Here is a 21759-nt window from a genome sequence, read left to right as displayed (position 1 = left end):
TTTCTTAATTTTCAAATGCCTAGGCATTAATCGGGGAGGCGGCTAGCACTAGACTGTAGTACTAAGTGGCACTACATGGCTTAAGATGGGAAACATACAGATATTACAAGCTGTTGCAAAAGGAACCTTGGTGATTGAAACCAAAAATAGTACAAGGCATATCAAAGAGGTTATGCTTGTTCCTGATTTAGATAAAAACTTGCTAAGTGTAGGCCAAATGTTAGAGCATGAATATTTCTTATTGTTTAGAGATGATAAAGTTGAAATATTTAAAGATAGAAGCCTTGAAAGACATGTGGTCGCAGTACAAATGACAGGAAACATATGTTTTCCTCTCATCATGAAGGATATAATGCCATCTGCATTGAAAGCAATAGCTGAAGAAGACTCTTGAGAGTGGCACAAAAGATTTGGTCACTTGAATTTTCAGAGTTTGCATATGTTGGCTGATAAGGAAATGGTATTATGCCTGTCTAAATTGAAGAAATCAAATGTTGTCTATGAAGGATGCATTGTAGGAAAACATCACTGAGAGGCATTCAGTAAGGAGATGACTTGGAGAGCAAATAAGTCATTGGAGTTGATACACTCTGATGTATGTAGTCCTATGCAGGTCGCTACACTTGGTGGAAATAGACACTTTCTGATATTTATTGATGATCATACCAGAATGTGCTGACTATATTTCTTGAAGCCTAAGTCAGGCGTATTATGTGTATTTAAAAGCTTTAAAGCTATGGTTCTGCTTGAAAGTGGCTTTCAAATTCAAAAATCAAGACGTGACTGAGGAGGAGAATATACTTCTCTAGAGTTTCAAAGCTTCTGTGATGATCTAGGCCTTGAAAGGCAACTGACAGTGGCTTATTCGCCTAAACAAAATGGTGTTGCTGAGAGGAAGAACATGACCTTTATTGAAATAGCTAAAGGCATGTTACTTGATAAGAATCTAGCTTATGATTTTTGGGGAAAAGCTTCTAACACTGCAATATATCTTCTAAATAGATGTCAACTAAAGCTTTGCAGAACAAGAATCCATTTGATGCATTTAGTGGTAGAAAGCCAAGAATAAAACATCTCAGAGTGTTTGGCTGCATTTGTTACAATCATGTTCCTGGACAACTGAGATAAAACTGGATAAAACTTTTGTGAAAGAGATCTCTGTTGGTTATGCGAAGTTGTGAAGGGTTACAAAGTTTGTAACTTAGCAATCAAGAAGGTTTTTGTGTCAAACAATGTTATATTTGATGGAGAAGGTGTATGGGACTAGAAAGCTGAAAATGCAATTGCCATGACATTTTCAGTGAATTTGAACCTGATTGAGAAGGAACAAAAATAATCCCATGAACAAGGTGTATGGCTGGTCACCCTCCTATAAATACCCCACGTATCCCACTAAAATGCTAAGCCATTTGCTACCCAAAAACTCCCAAAACTGAATAACAACACATACAATAACCGAAATCCGGAGTGAGTATGCTAGCAATATAGTTTTCCTGCTACTAATTTCTAGAAAGGCTTAGGACTATAAATTCGTATTACCTCTTCGAAACACATGAATTGAAAGTAACATCCTACATGTCACAGTCATACCACATGGTGTGCTCTAATTTGTGGAGTTTAAAAAAGGGAAACGAGTGAAGACTGAAGAGGTATAATTTATTTATTTTTAATTAAACACCTAAATGGCGTTGTTTTGTTGGTTTTCCAGGGAATAAAAAAGAAACGTCGAGCGCAACAGCAACAAAGTTAGGTGCTAGTTGGACACCTGATTGGGCACTAGCGCCTAGGTGAGGCATAGGCGGACTAGACAGATTTAAGTAAATTATTACATATTATATAAATAAGTGTCTAATTACAATGAAAAAATTATACTTAAATTAGGAGTTTGGGTTTATTTAGCATACAACATATAAAAGTATTAGAATTTTTGCTTTAATTAGTGTCTTAGTAATTTGATGGTATGAGATGAAAATTCAAGTGATTACTAGTCTGTAGTGCTTTAAGAAATATTTTTGAGAAGTCTTATGAAAATTATTATAAATTTTAAAAGAATTAATGGTGTTAAACATGTTTATAAGGGATAATTTGCTATTGTTGTGCTTTGAAAAAAAATGTTTCTGCTGCGTTTTGAGAATAAATAACTGTAAAATAAAGTGTTGAGTGCTTGCTTTACCTTTTTGATAAAAGTGCTTTTAATAAATAAAAATAATATCTTAAATGACTAAACATGATATGAATATGTTAAATGACTAAACATGATATGATATTTAATGTGAGATAATAATTGTCAAAGAGAATTATGTAAGGACAATAATTGTAATTTTTTAAAATATATGGGGATGCACTTGTTATTTGAAAACTTTATTAAATAGACACCGATTACTATATTTTGAAATAAAAAGGCATTGCTTTTAGAAACTGTCACAGCCCGTCCCGGAATTTTAATTCCGAGGACGTGAAAAGACGAAAATGCCCTTAAACGGGACTAAGGGGCGAAAATTTAACAATTGGTTTACTTAAAGTTCCTAAGTTATTTGGTGTTAGGAACTTAAACTAGGATTTAGGTTTACATTTCTACGTTTGATTTTGTGTTTGGGGTTCAGGTAGGGCCTCACACCCTAAATCCCTCCTCATTTCCCGTATACTGTCATTCTCTCTCTCTTTTCCTCAGACCTCACTCTCTCTCTCTCACCCTCTCGAACACACGGGCAACCATCAAAACCACCCTAAATCTATACCAACGCCGGATTTAAAACTACCATTGCACTCCTGAGGACTCCACGATCACGTAGACACCAATTTCAGGTAAGTTTTACTTCGGAAAACCTAGATTCTAAACTCCCCGTGAAAGTGCACTGTTCATGCACACGTAAATCTTGATGTTTCAGGGAATTTCAAGCTCACAGTGAGCTTAAGGAGGTCACGAGGAGGCTCGGAGTGCCTCGTTTGAACAAAATGGACGTCGGGATCACTTGGTTCGAGTTTGGCTGAATTTTGGAATTATTGGAAAGGTATGATTTCGTTGTTTTTAGACCTTAAAACCATTCCAACGTGATAGTAGGTGTTTAGGGCTTCATTTTGGTATAAAGTACGAAAAAAATGGACGAAAAACGAGTGAGAATAGTTAAATAGAAATTTTTCCCAGTTTTCCGGTGACCGAAGTCCGGCGAGAGTCCATCGGAGAAGAAGCAGGAATATTCTGTTAGTTCTAACGGAATATTCCTGACGCCGTTAACGGAACGGTTAGGTTTTAACGGAATATTCCGGGGTTTAACGGAATATTCCTGACGGCATCAATTGACACCGTCAGTGTGCTTGGCACGTGGCCGCGCGTGGGGGCGCGTGAGGACTCCAAAAATTATTTTAAAAATATGGGGATGATCCTGAGGTTGTGTAGGTCACGGTGGTATATTCATATACCCAATTTGAGCAATATTTGAGGAGTTATTAACTAAGATTTGGGTTAGGCGTTAAATAACGTCAAATTGGTTACTCTTGTATAGGTGAGGTTTATGCGGGCATCGGGCATGGCCAAAGGATGCTCAGGGACCTACGAGACGTCGATGTAATCTGTGAGTGGGCAGTTTTGTTTTCCGTATATATATATATACTTGACGCTTTCCCAGAAATTGAATTAGAATGAAATTATGTTTAAAATGAAAGGTATATAGAATGATATGAAAACGTGAATTGAAAGATCATGCATAGAAGTATATGAAATATATATGGAAATGTAAATTGAATTGCCATGCATGAAATGATATGAAAAGTATGATTTGAGATATATGATGCATATGAATGAATGGTGCGGCGGACGCACAGGTGAGTATCAGGTGAGTATTTAATTACTGTTATGATGATGTTGATGTATATTGAGCTCAAATCCTGCACCTTGGTTTAGTGCTTATAGTATTCACCGCATCGCACGCTCGCCTTGGATCCAAGTAGATGCTGGTCGCACAGTCCACGCGGAGTGGGTGCGACGGGCCAGTCGAAAAGTGTTAGTGAGATTTCGACTGGTGGGTGACCTTAGATTATGTGCACAGATGATTAATGAGAGAAGCACTAGAGCGTAACCTATGTGCAGAAGGCCGTACAGGTCACAGAGGTGACTCCGGCAGAGTGATAGTGATAGATTTTGAGCTCTAAATTCAACCGTACAGGGCTATTAGAGGGCCTCCGGTTGATTTCTTTCTTGCACCTGATATGATTATTGTTGATGCATCCATACTTAACTGTTGAATTAGACATGGCATGGCATGATTGATAAAGAAAAATGTTGAGATAGTAAAAATGAAGTTTGAGAATATATATGTATATTTATATTTTACATTTCTGGGAAAGTATACAGGTTTTACGGAGAGGGGTTACAACGTTTTGAGAAATGTTTGGATTTGGAAAAGAATTGTTTTACTGACCCACTCAATTTTGGTTTTGCGCCCCTCCAGGTTCAGGAATCACAAAGGTGTGGTGACTACGAGGAATTCGACGGTGTTCTGACAGATTGGACAAAATTAGGACTCACCTTCGGGTGTATCAACTTATAAATTGTATCTTAAAGCTTCCGTACTGTGCAAATGGTTACGTCACTCTCACGTGACGGCCAGCATGCCCTCCTTCGGGACGGGGTGTGTCAGTTGGTATCAGAGCATGGTTGCAATCTTGGACATCTTGAGAAGTTTCTAGTGAATTCTGTCAGAACTACACCTCCTCGTAGCAAACCACGTAGTTAGAGGAATTTAGTCTCCCTAATATAGCGGTTTTGGGGGAAATTATTACTATGGTGATTCAGTCTATTGTCTAAAGGGACATTTTAAGATGGGTTATGAGTTGAATTTGAATCACCTTATGAAATGATGAACCTGAGGGAGCGAAGTAACGGTTTAACCATTTGGAAAAGATGTTTCAGGTTATGCAAGTCAAAGGAAATTTCCTTCTGACAGGGGGTCGAGACGACTACCTGGTTTTGGTTGTGAATTTGTATCCTAGTGGAAACAGGAGTATGAATTGTTGTCACCGGAGGAACAGTCGATTGAGAATTGTTTAAGGACTTATTTAAGGAAAAGTTTATTCCTCCGGCATTGATCGATGGTAGTAAACAAGAGTTTACAAATATGAGACAAGGAAGGTGATAATCGAGGGATATTATAGAAAGTTTTCAGACTTGCCTCGTTCCATCCAGATATGGTTATTAATTTGGTGGAGGTGTTATGTTGTTTTAAGCTGGGTGGCAAAAAGGGAAGTGGTATTTTGGGTGACCACTATCCATTATACTTCTTACCAGGAATATACGAGATGCTGTTGAGTCTTGAGGACTCTGAGAACATGATCAACGAGAATAAAGAAGAATAAGAAATGAATGGGAATTAAAAGAAGACGATAAAGTTAATGATTCGTCTTATCAAGGATATAGAAAGATTCAGAGCTTCGAAAGAAGTGAAGCTAGAGTTAATTCTTCCAGCTGAGGTTTTAATGTCGCTGGTCAGAGTAAAAGTGATGGATATACTGGTAATCCCAGATATTTGAGACAAGGTGTCTCGAGTAAAGGAAATGTACTTTGTGCAGCAGGTACAAAATTAACACTTTGGGAAGTGTGAAATTAATGAATGTGTTTATGTGAACAGAGGGGACACAGAATTGTGAATCGTCCCTAGAATCAGTTGTACCCAACAGTTTTCTATGACATCGTAGTGTCGATTCAGCAAGTTTATGAACTTAGTAGTTTGGTCGGATTGACCGTGGGTACAGAGAGATTTGATGAGTTATATGTTCAGCCGTACAGACCATGAGAGGTGGATCTGGCTGACGCATGAGAAATTGGTGAGTTATAGGCTCGGCCGTACCGACCACGCGGAGTGGACCCGGCCGACGTATTCTTGAGATAAGAGTTGAATCAGCCGTATTGGTCATTCTAGTTGACTTCGGCTGATATATTTTTTATTATGATTGATATTGCCTAGAAAGTAGTAAATAAACGCGGTTGAGACGAGTGTATGTATTTTGCATTGAGTGACAAAATAGTATTATTATATCTTTGAGAGTGGTTGCCTACTTATCGAGACAACGATGATTTATCAGTATTGCGGGCTGCAGACCGTAATATTAATAACTCATTCGTGGATTCGTTAAGCAAGCAAACCGGTAGGTTATTTTATGTTAGTGTTGTACTTATTCAGAATGCTTAGTAGTAATAGAGTATGAATTGTGTCGGTTAAATTATTTTCATTAGATTGGTTGGTTATAATTGTGACTAGATGGATTGTTACGGGAAACCAGTCATTTTCCATCGATCTGGATGATCAGAGGTTACCTTAATGAGTGGGCATGCAAAGTGAAGTGAGTTCAGCCATTATTTATGCTGTGAAAGCAAAGAGATTGTTTTGAAAGGCTGCCCAAAAATACTTAGCTCATGTGATGCTAAATGATATTGTTTGGAGTAGTGTGAATAATGTCGAAAGGGTTAGACTTTTCTTGATGTCTTCCCTGAAAGTATATCTGGATTGTCTTCAGGCAGAGATATGAGGTTCATTATTGAATTGTTGCCAGGTATAAATTTATGTTAAAGATTGGTTCATGATGAGTTAAGGGAATTGGAAATTCAGTTGAAAGAATTGGTTGATAAAAGTTTCATTCAACCTAGTACAACACCTTTGAGGAGCACCAGTTTGTTGGTGAGAAAGAAAATGGACTTAGAGATTGTTCATTGATTATAGACAATGGAATTGGTAACGATCGAGAACCGTTATCCATGGTGATGTACTGATGTTTATTTAACCAGCTCAGAAGTAATTGCGAAGATTCAAAGATTGAATTGAGATCTGGTTACTACCAATTGAATATTATAAGTGACATTGATCATAAGATGGTTTTCTGGACTCGTTATAGTCTTTATGAAGTTTGGTGATGCTATATGGATACTCATGCTGTTTTATGAGTTGATGGATGAAGTATTCCAGGAATGCCTTGATAGATTGATATCATTTGTCATTGACGATATTCTGGTACATTCTGAGCCAGAGCAGAGCATGTAAACGTATTAAGTCGATGAAGCAAAGATTGGAAGAATGTCGATTGTATGCTAAGTTTAGCAAATGCGAATGTTGGATGAATCAAGTGGCATTCTGAGATTTGTTATATATTCTTAAGGTATTCAAGTGAATCCTTAAAAGATAGCAGAAATTGAGAATTTGGAACAACCACGAGTCGTAATTGAAATTTGGAATTTCTTAACTTACCAGGCTATCTTGGATGGTTGTGAAAGATTTTTCAGTCATTGCTTTGTCATTGACGAGACTGTTGAGAAAAAGAGTTATGTATGAGTGGGAAGGAAATTGTGAGTAAGGGATTCAACAACTAAAGTATTTCCTCACTCATACACGTATTTTAGTAATCCTAGAAGATAGTGGTAATCATAAATTTTTAGTGATGTTTCTTGAATGGTATTGGAGGCATGTTGATGCAAATGTTAGGGTGATTGCATACGTTTCACGATAAATGGAACCTCATGAGATGAATTACCCTACTGGTGATTTGGAAATCACGATTACCATCCTTGCTGTGAAGTTATGAAGGCATTATATTTGGTAAGAATGCAAGATTTTTACGAATCCAAAAAGTCTTCAATATCCATTACTCGGAAGGATTTTGATCTAAGGTAGCGAAGGTAAATTTAATTGTTTAATGTATATGATTGTACGATCAGGGTGATTGTAAAGTTTGTTCTAGTTGAAGCACTTGGTGAGAAGACTACAGTAAGATTAATGTCTGGCATGTTTGCCAAGAGTATCATCTTGTGGATTGAAAACCAACTAAAGTAAAGTTAAGAATGAAAGATCGAGAAGAAGTTATACTTGCTAAGTTTCAAGTTAGGCCTTTTGGTAAGGTTGTACTCGAGACTCAAATGGTTAACGAAGAAATTTAAGAATTAACTAAGGCAAGGAAAGAAAGGAAAAAGAATGAGTACATGATTCGTGAATCAAATGGTATGTGAATACAAGCAAACGAAAAGTATGTGCCTAATGCTTCTGGGTAGAGGAAGATTCGATCACGAAAGAGTTTTAGTAGACCCTGAGACTATGGATGAGTCTCCTCAAAATATTCAGGTGATTAAGTGAACCTGAAAGTAACCAGGAGTGGCAAAAGAGATTAACAGAGGGATATGCCACTAATCAAGTGTTTAACGTAGAAGGTTTTATATTTTCGAAGTTTTCACCTTGGAAAAGTATAATTCGATCTGGAAAGAAGGTAAGTTAAATCCTAAGTGAATCGGACTTTAAGTGATTATCGAAAAGTTGGTGAAGTTGATTACAGATTTGAATGGCTTCCAGAGTTGTCGTAAGTGCATGATGTGTTTTATGATTCGATGTTTTGGAAATTTCACCATAAAAAGAGGTAGTGAGAATTGGAAAGGAAGACAAGATAAGTCTTAGATACATCAGATCGTTTTGATCACTAAAGGAATCGATGAAGTTGCATATAAGTGGTGATGTCTTCAGAGTTGGCTAAGACACATAATGTATTTTGTGTTCGATGCGTCGTCACTAGGTGGCAGAGTCGTCTCATGGAATTCTGGTGCAACTACTGAGAATTAAATTGGATTCGACTTGATAAGGAACCAAGGACGACTTTGGATTGGAAAAAGAAGGTCCTGAAAATTAAGACAGAGTAAATGGTAAAAGCTTTGTGAAGGAAATCATTCAGTAGAAAATTATGTTTGTTGGAGTATGGTTGATTTAGTTGGTTGCAGGAATTTCGGGGACGAAATTCTATAAGGAGGGAAGATTGTCACAGCCCGTCCCGGAATTTTAATTCCGAGGACGTGAAAAGACGAAAATGCCCTTAAACGGGACTAAGGGGCGAAAATTTAACAATTGGTTTACTTAAAGTTCCTAAGTTATTTGGTGTTAGGAACTTAAACTAGGATTTAGGTTTACATTTCTACGTTTGATTTTGTGTTTGGGGTTCAGGTAGGGCCTCACACCCTAAATCCCTCCTCATTTCCCGTATACTGTCATTCTCTCTCTCTTTTCCTCAGACCTCACTCTCTCTCTCTCACCCTCTCGAACACACGGGAAACCATCAAAACCACCCTAAATCTATACCAACGCCGGATTTAAAACTACCATTGCACTCCTGAGGACTCCACGATCACGTAGACACCAATTTCAGGTAAGTTTTACTTCGGAAAACCTAGATTCTAAACTCCCCGTGAAAGTGCACTGTTCATGCACACGTAAATCTTGATGTTTCAGGGAATTTCAAGCTCACAGTGAGCTTAAGGAGGTCACGAGGAGGCTCGGAGTGCCTCGTTTGAACAAAATGGACGTCGGGATCACTTGGTTCGAGTTTGGCTGAATTTTGGAATTATTGGAAAGGTATGATTTCGTTGTTTTTAGACCTTAAAACCATTCCAACGTGATAGTAGGTGTTTAGGGCTTCATTTTGGTATAAAGTACGAAAAAAATGGACGAAAAACGAGTGAGAATAGTTAAATAGAAATTTTTCCCAGTTTTCCGGTGACCGAAGTCCGGCGAGAGTCCATCGGAGAAGAAGCAGGAATATTCTGTTAGTTCTAACGGAATATTCCTGACGCCGTTAACGGAACGGTTAGGTTTTAACGGAATATTCCGGGGTTTAACGGAATATTCCTGACGGCATCAATTGACACCGTCAGTGTGCTTGGCACGTGGCCGCGCGTGGGGGCGCGTAGGTCCGTGCCACGTCAGGCGCGTGGGGGCGCATGAGGACTCCAAAAATTATTTTAAAAATATGGGGATGATCCTGAGGTTGTGTAGGTCACGGTGGTATATTCATATACCCAATTTGAGCAATATTTGAGGAGTTATTAACTAAGATTTGGGTTAGGCGTTAAATAACGTCAAATTGGTTACTCTTGTATAGGTGAGGTTTATGCGGGCATCGGGCATGGCCAAAGGATGCTCAGGGACCTACGAGACGTCGATGTAATCTGTGAGTGGGCAGTTTTGTTTTCCGTATATATATATATATACTTGACGCTTTCCCAGAAATTGAATTAGAATGAAATTATGTTTAAAATGAAAGGTATATAGAATGATATGAAAACGTGAATTGAAAGATCATGCATAGAAGTATATGAAATATATATGGAAATGTAAATTGAATTGCCATGCATGAAATGATATGAAAAGTATGATTTGAGATATATGATGCATATGAATGAATGGTGCGGCGGACGCACAGGTGAGTATCAGGTGAGTATTTAATTACTGTTATGATGATGTTGATGTATATTGAGCTCAAATCCTGCACCTTGGTTTAGTGCTTATAGTATTCACCGCATCGCACGCTCGCCTTGGATCCAAGTAGATGCTGGTCGCACAGTCCACGCGGAGTGGGTGCGACGGGCCAGTCGAAAAGTGTTAGTGAGATTTCGACTGGTGGGTGACCTTAGATTATGTGCACAGATGATTAATGAGAGAAGCACTAGAGCGTAACCTATGTGCAGAAGGCCGTACAGGTCACAGAGGTGACTCCGGCAGAGTGATAGTGATAGATTTTGAGCTCTAAATTCAACCGTACAGGGCTATTAGAGGGCCTCCAGTTGATTTCTTTCTTGCACCTGATATGATTATTGTTGATGCATCCATACTTAACTGTTGAATTAGACATGGCATGGCATGATTGATAAAGAAAAATGTTGAGATAGTAAAAATGAAGTTTGAGAATATATATGTATATTTATATTTTACATTTCTGGGAAAGTATACAGGTTTTACGGAGAGGGGTTACAACGTTTTGAGAAATGTTTGGATTTGGAAAAGAATTGTTTTACTGACCCACTCAATTTTGGTTTTGCGCCCCTCCAGGTTCAGGAATCACAAAGGTGTGGTGACTACGAGGAATTCGACGGTGTTCTGACAGATTGGACAAAATTAGGACTCACCTTCGGGTGTATCAACTTATAAATTGTATCTTAAAGCTTCCGTACTGTGCAAATGGTTACGTCACTCTCACGTGACGGCCAGCATGCCCTCCTTCGGGACGGGGTGTGTCAGAAACATGGTAGACTTTTCCTTTCTATACTTTTTTACAATCATTGCCAACAGATATTTTATAAAAAATATTTCTTTTTTGTTTTGTCAAACACATTTAATATTTTAAATTTTTTAATAAGCTATATTTAAAAAAAAAAAAAACATCACAATTTTTTTGTGATGTAGACATGCAAGTGGTAACTGATGTAATATATTTGGTGTAGACATGCAAGTGGTAACTGAGTGATGTAGACATGCTAATGGTTGTAATATTTCTGGCGCCACACCTCCCGATTTTTTTGTCGGCATATATATATATATATATATATATATATATCACCTCCCAATTCATAAGGAGCCCTTTAGTGAATAGTATTGAAGGTGGCAGAAGCTCATAGGATGACAACTAAAGAAGACAAAAATGTTACTTTGTCACGAGGGAGAGAGAAAATGAGTCTCTCTGCATCATCTTTTTCGTTGGGACATGGAGGCTCCTCTTCCTTCAGCAAACCAAACCTCATTTCCGATAGAACCAGAGGTGTGGCAGCACAGAAAATCAGACTCCTGGGCTTCTTTTCCGGCTAGAGGAGGGGCGGCTATCCTCTTAGCGCCATAATAGGTTCGCTACGATGCATGGACACGGACACAGATGCGAGGATACGACACGATACAACACGGGGATACGTCAAATTTCTATAACCGAGAACACGATACGTCAGGAATACGACAATTAAAAAATATAAATAAATAAATATATCTAAAACATTATAAAATAAGCATTCAAATATATATGAGATAAAAAACACATCATGAAAGCATATACATAAACTTATTATAAACTAAACATTGATACCACTACACAATAATATATTATAATATGTAAAATACAATAATATTATAATAATACAAAAAGTTAAAAAGAGAAAAGCAACAGGCTTCATCAGATTCGAAGGATTCATCAAATTTGAATGGACTATGGGATGGGTAGTGGTATGAGTATTATAATATATTATTGTGGGTATGGGTAGGCCTGGCAAACAGGTCGGGTCAGTCGTGTTCGTGTAACACATGTTATCTTAACGGGTCGTGTCGTGTCACACCTGTTATCTTAACGGACGGGTCCTTAATAGGTCGGGTCACTTTACCCAACGGGTAAAGTGACCCGACCCGTTATGACCCGTTAAGAAAAATATTTTTTTTCTTAAATTTGCACATACCACACATTGTCACATAAATATTACTTCGAAACATTAAAACACAATTGTCGCTTAAATACTACATCTACACTTGAAAATAAGAGCCTCATAAAAAATACATCCATACACTACTAATCTATTACAAATATTAAATGTGCAAGGATATGCAAAATGAAAGCGTTTTTGTTTTCAAGGTTGTAAAGCTTTTCTCAAAAGTTTAAACATTGCCAATGAAACTCAAAGCTTAATGAAAGTGACCCACTAGTGTGTTTATTCGTACTTTCATTAAGTATAACATAAGATTTTGTGGTATCCACTAGTGTAAATATTTTAAATTGAAGATCGAATTCAATCACTGTATTCATATAGGGTCAAGGAGTGTAGTTCTAAAAAATCATCAAAATTGGAGTTAAAATAACCATTAAATTGTGATTTTTCGTTTATAACCTTCGAAAAGTTTTGTCCCGTTACTTAATCTTTGAATGTTTGTTTTTTGCAATTTTTGGCGTATGCGATCTCGAACCATATACAAACAAGTATGATGGTTAGATCGTTGAAACTAGTTTCGTAGAATGCGTATCTCATCAAAACAATAGATTAACTAACACTTAAAAGTTTGTTCTTACTTTCATTAAGTATAACATAAGATTTTGTGATATCCACTAGTGTAAATATTTTAAATTGAAGATCGAATTCATTCATTGTATTCATATAGGGTCAAGGAGTGTAGTTGTAAAAAATCATCAAAATCGGAGTTAAAATAACCGTTAAATCGTGATTTTTTGTTTATAACCGTCTAAAAGTTTTGTCTCGTTACTTGATCTCTGAATGTTTGTTTTTTGCAATTTTTGGCATATGCAATCTCGAAGTATATACAAACATGTTTAACGGTTGGATCGTTGAAACTAGTTTCGTACAATGCGTATCCCATCAAAACAATAGATTCACTACCACTTAAGAGTTTATTCATACTTTCATCAAGTATAACATAAGATTTTGTGGTATCCACTAGTGTAAATATTTTAAATTGAAGATCGAATTCATTCATTGTATTTATATAGGGTCAAGGAGTGTAGCTGTAAAAATCATCAAAATCGAATTAAAATAACCTTTAAATCGTAATTTTTCGTTTATAACCGTCGAAAAGTTTTGTCCTTTTACTTGATCTCTGAATGTTTGTTTTTTTGCAATTTTTGGCATATGTGATCTCGAAGCACATACAAACAAGTTTGACGGTTGGATCATTGAAACTAGTTTCACAAAATGCGTATCTCATCAAAACAATAGATTCACTAATACTTAAGAGTTTATTCATACTTTCATCAAGTATAACATAAGATTTTGTGGTATCTACTAGTGTAAATATTTTAAATTGAAGATCGAATTCATTCATTGTATTCATATAGGGTCAAGAAGTGTAGATGTAAAAAATCATCAAAATCGGAGTTAAAATAACCGTTAAATCGTGATTTTTCGTTTATAACCGTAAAAACGTTTTGTCCTGTTACTTGATCTCTGAATATTTGTTTTTTTACAATTTTTGGCGTATGCGATCTTGAAGTATATACAAACATGTTTGACGGTTAGATCGTTGAAACTAGTTTCGTAGAATGCGTATCCCATCAAAATAATAGATTCACTAACACTTAAGAGTTTATTCATACTTTCATCAAGTATAACATAAGATTTTGTGGTATCCACTAGTGTAAATATTTTAAATTGAAGATCGAAATCATTCATTGTATTCATATAGGGTCAAGGAGTGTAGACGTAAAAAATCATCAAAATCGGAGTTAAAATAACCGTTAAATTGTGATTTTTCGTTTATAACCGTCGAAACGTTTTGTCTCGTTAGTTGATCTCTGAATGTTTGTTTTTTGCAATTTTTGACGTATGCGATCTTGAAGTATATACAAACAAGTTTGACGGTTAGATCATTGAAACTAGTTTCGTAAAATGCGTATCTCATCAAAACAATAGATTCACTAATACTTAAGAGTTTATTCTTATTTTCATTGAGTATAACATAAGATTTTGTGGTATCCACTAGTGTAAATATTTTAAATTGAAGATCGAATTTATTCATTGTATTCATATAGGGTCAAGGAGTGTAGCTGTAAAAAATTATCAAAATTGGAGTTAAAATAACCGTTAAATCGTGATTTTCCGTTTATAACCGTCTAAAAGTTTTGTTTCGTTACTTGATCTTTGAATGTTTGTTTTTTGCAATTTTTGGCGCATGTGATCTCGAAGTATATACAAACATGTTTGACGGTTGGATCGTTGAAACTAGTTTCGTAGAATGCGTATCCCATCAAAACAATAGATTCTCTAACACTTAAGAGTTTATTCATACTTTCATCAAGTATAGCATAAGATTTTGTGGTATCCACTAGTGTAAATATTTTAAATTGAAGATCGAATTCATTCATTGTATTCATATAGAGTCAAGGAGTGTAGCTGTAAAAAATCATTAAAATCGGAGATAAAATAACCGTTAAATCGTGATTTTTCGTTTATAACCGTCGGAAAGTTTTATCTCGTTACTTGATTTGTGAATGTTTTTTTTTGTAATTTTTTGCTGATGTGATCTCGAAGCATATACAAACAAGTTTGACGGTTGGATCATTGAAATTAGTTTTGTATAATTCGTATCCCATGAAATTCAATGGTGTGTGTGTGTGTGTGTATATATTTATTTATTTATTAAGTAGATTTAAATCTATTTATTTTGTATGTATAATTATTATAGTTTTTAGGGGTATAAAATTTAATATATATATATATATATATATATATATATATATGTATAACTATTATAGTTAATATTTTTGGGGTATACTTATTGTAGTATATATAATTATTATAATTATTATAGTTAATTTAATATATATATATATATATATAATTATTATAGTTTTTAGTGGTATAAAATTGTTAAATTATTAAATATAATTATTATAGTATTTTTTTTAGGGTTATAAAATTATTAAATTAATATTTTGCTTATCGTGTATCGTGTTACCCACGTGTATACCCGAACCAACCCGTTATCTTAACAGGTGCTTATCGGGTTACCCGATAACGACCCGTTTCGTTATCGTGTCGACCCGAACACCTGTTAATTTCGTGTCGTGTCGTGTCGTGTCGGGTCGGGTTATGGGTAGTGATATACATATTATATTAGTTTTTCAACTTTCGAAAAGCAAAACTGCAAAAGGCTTTATATCAGATTAAGCTTTCAGTTTCAGACTTTCGGTTTCACTGTTTCAGAGATGGGTTTCGGTTTCACAGTTTAACTATAAACAAAGTGAAACTGAAAACGAAAGCTCACCACTCACTCACCAGGAGTTGCAGACATAGACGAAGAAGACGACGGAGCAGTTGCAGACGGAGAAGATAGAGACGACGGAGATGACGGAACTGTTGCAGATGACGGTCTGATTCATGAAAGTCTCCCAAGTAGAGTGATTTCTGATTCTGAGGTTCGGGAGATAAATCCAATTTTTTTTTCTTCTAATTATCCTCCGATTTTAGAGTGATTTCAGTTACCTAACTTCGATCAATCACGATTCTGCGGATTTATTGTGATTATTTTTTATTTTTCTTCTGATTATCCTCCTATTTTAGTATCAAACGTATCCGAAATGTAGGATACTTGTATCTGGACAATACGATACGCGTATCTTATCAGTTCGATACGTATCTCTTCATTTCGATACGTATCGGGCGTGTATCCACACGTATCCTTCGCGTATCCGTATCCTCAGAGTGTCCGATACGGGATACGGAGGTTTTCTCCCGTGTCCATGCATCGTACCCTTGATAACAGGACGCTTTCAATATTAAAACTCTAACAACAAGAAAAAGATCAGGATTTAATTCAAAGATTAAATTTTTCAACCTTATCGGTTATGTACTTGCGTAAAGAATTCGGGTCATAAATTTCTATGGGTCAAATAATTTTCTACTGTTTGAACAAGTCACTGTAGCTGAGCCTGGCGCATGCGAAAAATCTCATCACTGATCGTCCATATTGACCTTCAGAAGTCATGGCTTCAACAGTTCGCAGACATAATATAAAAATCCAGATAAATGAACGCAGATAATATTTTTCTCTTGTTGGAAAACGCAGGTAAACGTGCTTTCTTTTAAACTGCAGACCATGACCTGGTCTTTAAACTAGGACGTCAAAATTCAATTTGTTTACGAATTTTAACCCTTTACTATTCTCATGAGCAGGTACGTAGACACCATATCCCTTCCTCCCTTCCTCTATATAAACCCCATGCAATATTCCAGGAAGAGACAACTTAATTATCTCGATCGATATCAAAATTCCCAAGTTATGGCAATGAAATATTCAAGATCTTTGCTCTTTGGTGTGCTGCTACTCATTGGCTTTGCATCGACAAATAGCAAAGCTGCTAATACGGATCCACCTGTTTATTGCGAATTCCTCAATCGCAACAGTTTTGAACCAGGGTTCATATTTGGCACAGGTTCTGCATCTTATCAGGTCAATATATATATGTATTATATATATATCTTCTGGGATTATTTACCATTTTATTGGTACATTTTATACATGCAGTTAGCATCCATGCATGAATTATAATGTTGACATCTTCCTTGCGTGTGTGGTAGTACACTTACGAATATGCATGTATGTATATTTCAGTATGAACGTGCAGTAAAAGAAGATGGAAGAGGACCAAGCATATGGGATACCTACACCCACAAACATCCAGGTCTGTGATTTAATCAATTGGTAATATGAAAACTTTAGCAACTTCATTTCAAAGGTGTGTAATTAGCACCTCATTCTTTTCTTCATGAGGACAAGTATACCTACCAAAACTCCAACCCCTCTGATAACCATGCACTTTGTTGGGAGACAAATAGTACGTGGTCATGTGATATGTACAATATATGTATATACTTCATCAATACGCACGCACATGAAGTACTTTGCATACGATATGGATTTCACCATTATGTTTTTGAATAAGTGCAGAAAAAATCGCTGATGGCAGTAACGGAGACGTTGCTATTGATCAATATCACCGCTATAAGGTCTAGAATCTCATAACTTTATTATCTTGACCGTTTATACTTGAAGGGCACATGTTAACATATTAAATTGGAGCCTTTATAAAAAGCACAATATAATGAGATCCTCAATATTTAATTTTAAACTTTTTTCTTATTATGATATATATCCTTTTGTCATTCTAGGAAGATGTGGGGATTATGAAGGATATGGAGTTGGATGCTTACCGATTCTCTATTTCATGGTCCAGATTATTACCAAGTAAGTTGCTCCACATCCTCATATTTGGTTGGGACCAATGTCAATATATATTGTGCATAAGAATTATTTGTCCTACGAGAAAATTATTCTCTTTATATACTTTTATAACTAAATTAATGTGATCGAGTTATCTAGTGTATAACCCTTATTTTTCTTGTTATTTTTGTTCTAATTAGATGGAACGTTAAGTGGTGGCGTTAACAGAAAAGGAATTGATTATTACGACAATCTCATCGATGAACTCCTACGCAATGGTTAATCATCCTACCTTAAACAATTATTACATGAATTTTTAGAACATCATTCAATCAGACTTTTAATTTGATTTTACTGATCATGTATATATAGGATTAAAGCCATTTGTGACAATCTTTCATGGGGATGTTCCCCAAGCTTTAGAAGATGAATATGGTGGTTTCTTAAGCCCTCGTATTGTGTAAGTGAACAAAATTTATTCTCTCAGTGATAATTTGATAAAATGCATACTGATATTCGTAACATAAATGTGTATCTACAGCGATCATTTTAAAGACTATGCGGAACTTTGTTATAAGGAATTTGGTGATCGAGTCAAGCACTGGTTCACGGAAAATGAGCCATATACTTTTAGTTACATGGGTTATGCTGTTGGTACTCAAGTACCGGGACGCTGCTCTTCTTGGCAAAACCTAAACTGCACCGGTGGAGATTCAGCCATTGAACCATACTTGGTGGCACACCACCTTCTTCTTGCTCATGGAGCAGCTGTAGAATTGTACAAGAATAGATATCAGGTTCAATAACTTTTGTTCTTTTTTTTTGGGGTCAGATTATTGGCTCCTAATTGAGAATTCTATATGAATCATTATTATTGAGTTGTAATACAAGAGGGAATACTCTCTGTAGTGAGATAATCTAAAGGTTGTATCTTTTTCCATAGCTCCTATTTGTTCAACCAAAATTCGTATTTTTGTGTAGGCAACTCAAAAAGGCTTGATAGGGATAACATTGGTGTCATAATGGTTTGAGCCTGCTTCGGATTCAAAGCAAGATAAAGATGCTGCCTTACGATCTTTGGATTTTATGTTTGGATGGCAAGTGTCTTATTAAATTATATATCAACCCAATTACATGTTTACTTATGAATTGAAACATTGATACTACCTAGCTAGCAGTACTCTTTATATATAATAATATAATTAGGCTAATATCCGGAATTGTCATGTTTTGTAGGTTTTTGGACCCATTAACAAGTGGTGACTATCCACACACCATGCGATCAATTGTTGGGAAAAGATTGCCCAAATTCACAAAAGAACAATCCAAGTTGCTAAACGGATCATTTGATTTTCTTGGAATAAATTATTATACTGCTAGATACACAAGTAGTGCACCCAACAACAATTCACTACCGGCAAGCTACGTAACAGATTCTCGAGCTGATCTTACAAGTGAGTGCAAAAGGAAACTTAGTTTGAATAGCTTAAGTTCTTTGTACTTCTTTGCCTAGTTTAACTTCTTAATTACTTTAATTATATTCTAATATTTACACCAATTGTATTCTAATGTTTGTAAATATTGTGGCAGCTGAGCTTAATGGAGTACTCATTGGTCCACAGGTAAATATCAAATTTATCATTTTGAGGTATTTGCATTTGGAGTAGTTTTTTTTTTCCCCAATATTTATGTATTATCTTCAAATGGTGTTGCAGGCTGCTTCAGATTGGTTATATGTATATCGAAAAGGAATTCACGATCTTGTGCTTTACACAAAGGAAAAATATAATGATCCACTCATTTATATTACTGAGAATGGTATGTAATACAAACTTTTAAGCCTTGATTAATTGCAAAAGTTTCACATATTTATAGTGGTGTAAAATGAAACTACACGTTTTCTTTTAGTTTTAGAGGAAGAAACTAAATTTAATTTTTTTGTGTAATAATATGTACATAGGTGTATCAGAATTGAATAATCCAGAACTATCACTTGAAGAGGCCCTTCATGATACTAGTAGAATTGACTACTACTATCGTCACCTGTGTTACCTTCAAGCGGCGATCAAGTAAGTAGTTATTAACAAAATCATTAAGGCTATATACTGCCTAGCCTTCTTATGTTATGGTTATTTAATCATTATATTGACCTAACCAATTTGTACATTTGTGTGTGTGTGTGCAGAAATGGCGCGAAAGTAAAGGGATACTTTGCATGGACATTGTTAGACGACTTTGAATGGACTGCCGGATACACTGTCCGATTTGGTTTAAACTACGTGGATTATAAAGATGGCCTGAAAAGATACCCAAAACTGTCAGCACATTGGTTCAAAAATTTTCTTAAGAAGAATAAATTCAAAGAAAGCTACAGTTCATTATAAACATTTAAGTGGATAATTTTTTTTTTTTTTTTTTGTATTTATATTTCAATTCCTTAACTCCGCCTATGTCTTACATGGCCGGTCCCAAGCCCGGATAAAGGAGGAGGGGGAGGGCGTCAGGTAGTCGACAGCCGGCACTCCATGATCACGTCGAATCCTTATGAAAATGAATCCAGAACAAAATCGCGCTAAAGCTAGGGCGTTACCCGTAAGTGGCGCGCTGTGTGGCCCGAGCACAGTGATAAGTGAGCAAGGGTCGCTGTATCTCCATCGGCACCCGGATGCAGTGTTAAATGAGCAATGGGGCCATAGAAACTTCTTTTCGAACGACTCCACTCAAAGTTGTTTGGGAGCATATGCTCCTATCAACTTTACCCGGGACACACAAAAGAAGTACTTTGATCCTATTAGACGGGGGAGGGTGAAGAAGCTAGGACAGAAGGGTAGAGTTCAAGAGAGCAAAATGCGTTTAGGAACGTGGAATATAGGAACCTTAACGGGAAAATCTATGGAAGTAGTGGAAGTTATGGTGAGGAGAAGGATAAATATTATGTGCCTACAAGAAACTAAGTGGGTTGGTAGTAAGGCAAAAGATCTAGAAAACTCAGGGTTTAAACTTTGGTATTCGGGCACAAATAGAACGAGAAACGGTGTTGGCATCATCGTGGACAAGACCTTGGTACAAGATGTTGTAGATGTCAAGAGGGTAGGAGATAGAATCATGGCAATCAAGATTGTAATAGGACAAGAACTTATCAATGTGATTAGTGCGTACGCACCTCAAGTAGGGTTGGATACGAGTTCGAAGGAGAAATTTTGGGAAGATCTTGGAGACTTGGTGCAAGGAATTGCTCAGACGGAGAAGTTATTTATAGGAAGAGATTTAAATGGACACGTGGGCAGGGAGACAGGCAACTATGGAGGTTTTCATGGTGGCCATGGTTTTGGGGAGAGAAACGAGGATGGGGAAGCTATCTTGGATTTTGCAATGGCATATGATCTCTTCTTAGCCAACACCTTCTTTAAGAAGAGAGAAGAACATGTGATCACCTACAAGAGTGGGTCGTCAAAAACACAAATAGATTTTCTTCTAATGAGGAAAGGGGATCGTATAACTTGTAAGGATTGCAAAGTTATACCAGGAGAGAGCGTGGCTAATCAACATCGCTTGTTGGTGATGGATGTACATATCAAAAGAGTAAGACAAAAGAACAAGACTTGGAAGTGCCCAAGGACTAGATGGTGGAATCTAAAAGAAGAAAAACAAGTCATTTTCAAAGAGAAGGTAGTCACCCAATGTGTGTGGGATAGAGAGGGGGAAGCTAGCCAAATGTGGGATTCCATGGCTAGTTGTATCCGAAAAGTAGCAAAAGAGGTATTAGGAGAGTCCAAGGGCTTTGCCCCACACCAAAAGGAATCTTGGTGGTGGAATGAGGAGGTACAAACAAAGGTGAAGGCTAAGAAGGAATGTTGTAAAGCCTTATACAAGGAGAGGACCGATGAAAGTGGTGAAAGGTATAGAAAAGCGAAGCAAGAGGCGAAGAAAGCTGTCAGAGAAGCTAAGTTAGCGGCTTACGACGATATGTATAAACGACTAGATACCAAAGAAGGAGAGTTGGATATCTATAAACTATCTAGAGCAAGGGAAAAGAAGACAAGGGACCTAAACCAAGTGAGGTGCATCAAGGATGAGGATGGAAAGGTTCTTGCTACAGAGAACGCGGTTAAAGACAGATGGAGAGGTTATTTTCATAATCTTTTCAATGAAGGACATGAAATGAGTGCTTCTTTAGGGGAGTTGAGTAACTCAGAAGAGTGTAGAAACTACTCATTTTATCGTCGAATCCGGAAGGAAGAAGTGGTTGTAGCTTTGA

At 36.4% G+C, this 21759-nt stretch overlaps 3 long non-coding RNA genes and 1 pseudogene across 4 annotated transcripts in view; 3 read left to right on the top strand and 1 right to left on the bottom strand.

Annotated features, from left to right (window-relative positions):
- LOC126614549 (uncharacterized) overlaps nt 1-21759 on the top strand; it is a 37083-nt gene that overhangs the window by 5282 nt on the left and 10042 nt on the right. The window lies entirely within an intron of this gene.
- LOC126614553 (uncharacterized) overlaps nt 1-21759 on the bottom strand; it is an 82153-nt gene that overhangs the window by 57239 nt on the left and 3155 nt on the right. The window lies entirely within an intron of this gene.
- LOC126614556 (uncharacterized) lies at nt 3259-4704 on the top strand. The gene is made up of 2 exons (XR_007620432.1): nt 3259-3572; nt 4449-4704. It is a non-coding gene; the product is annotated as an uncharacterized LOC126614556 (long non-coding RNA).
- Nucleotides 16515-19886, top strand: LOC126614543 (beta-glucosidase 12-like; annotated as a pseudogene).

The sequence above is a fragment of the Malus sylvestris genome, chromosome 3 (genome assembly GCF_916048215.2).
Source record: "Malus sylvestris chromosome 3, drMalSylv7.2, whole genome shotgun sequence".
In the NCBI taxonomy this organism is placed as follows: Eukaryota; Viridiplantae; Streptophyta; class Magnoliopsida; order Rosales; family Rosaceae; genus Malus; species Malus sylvestris.
The sequence above is the reverse complement of the archived record's forward strand: the minus strand, read 5'-3'. Positions and strand labels throughout refer to the sequence as shown.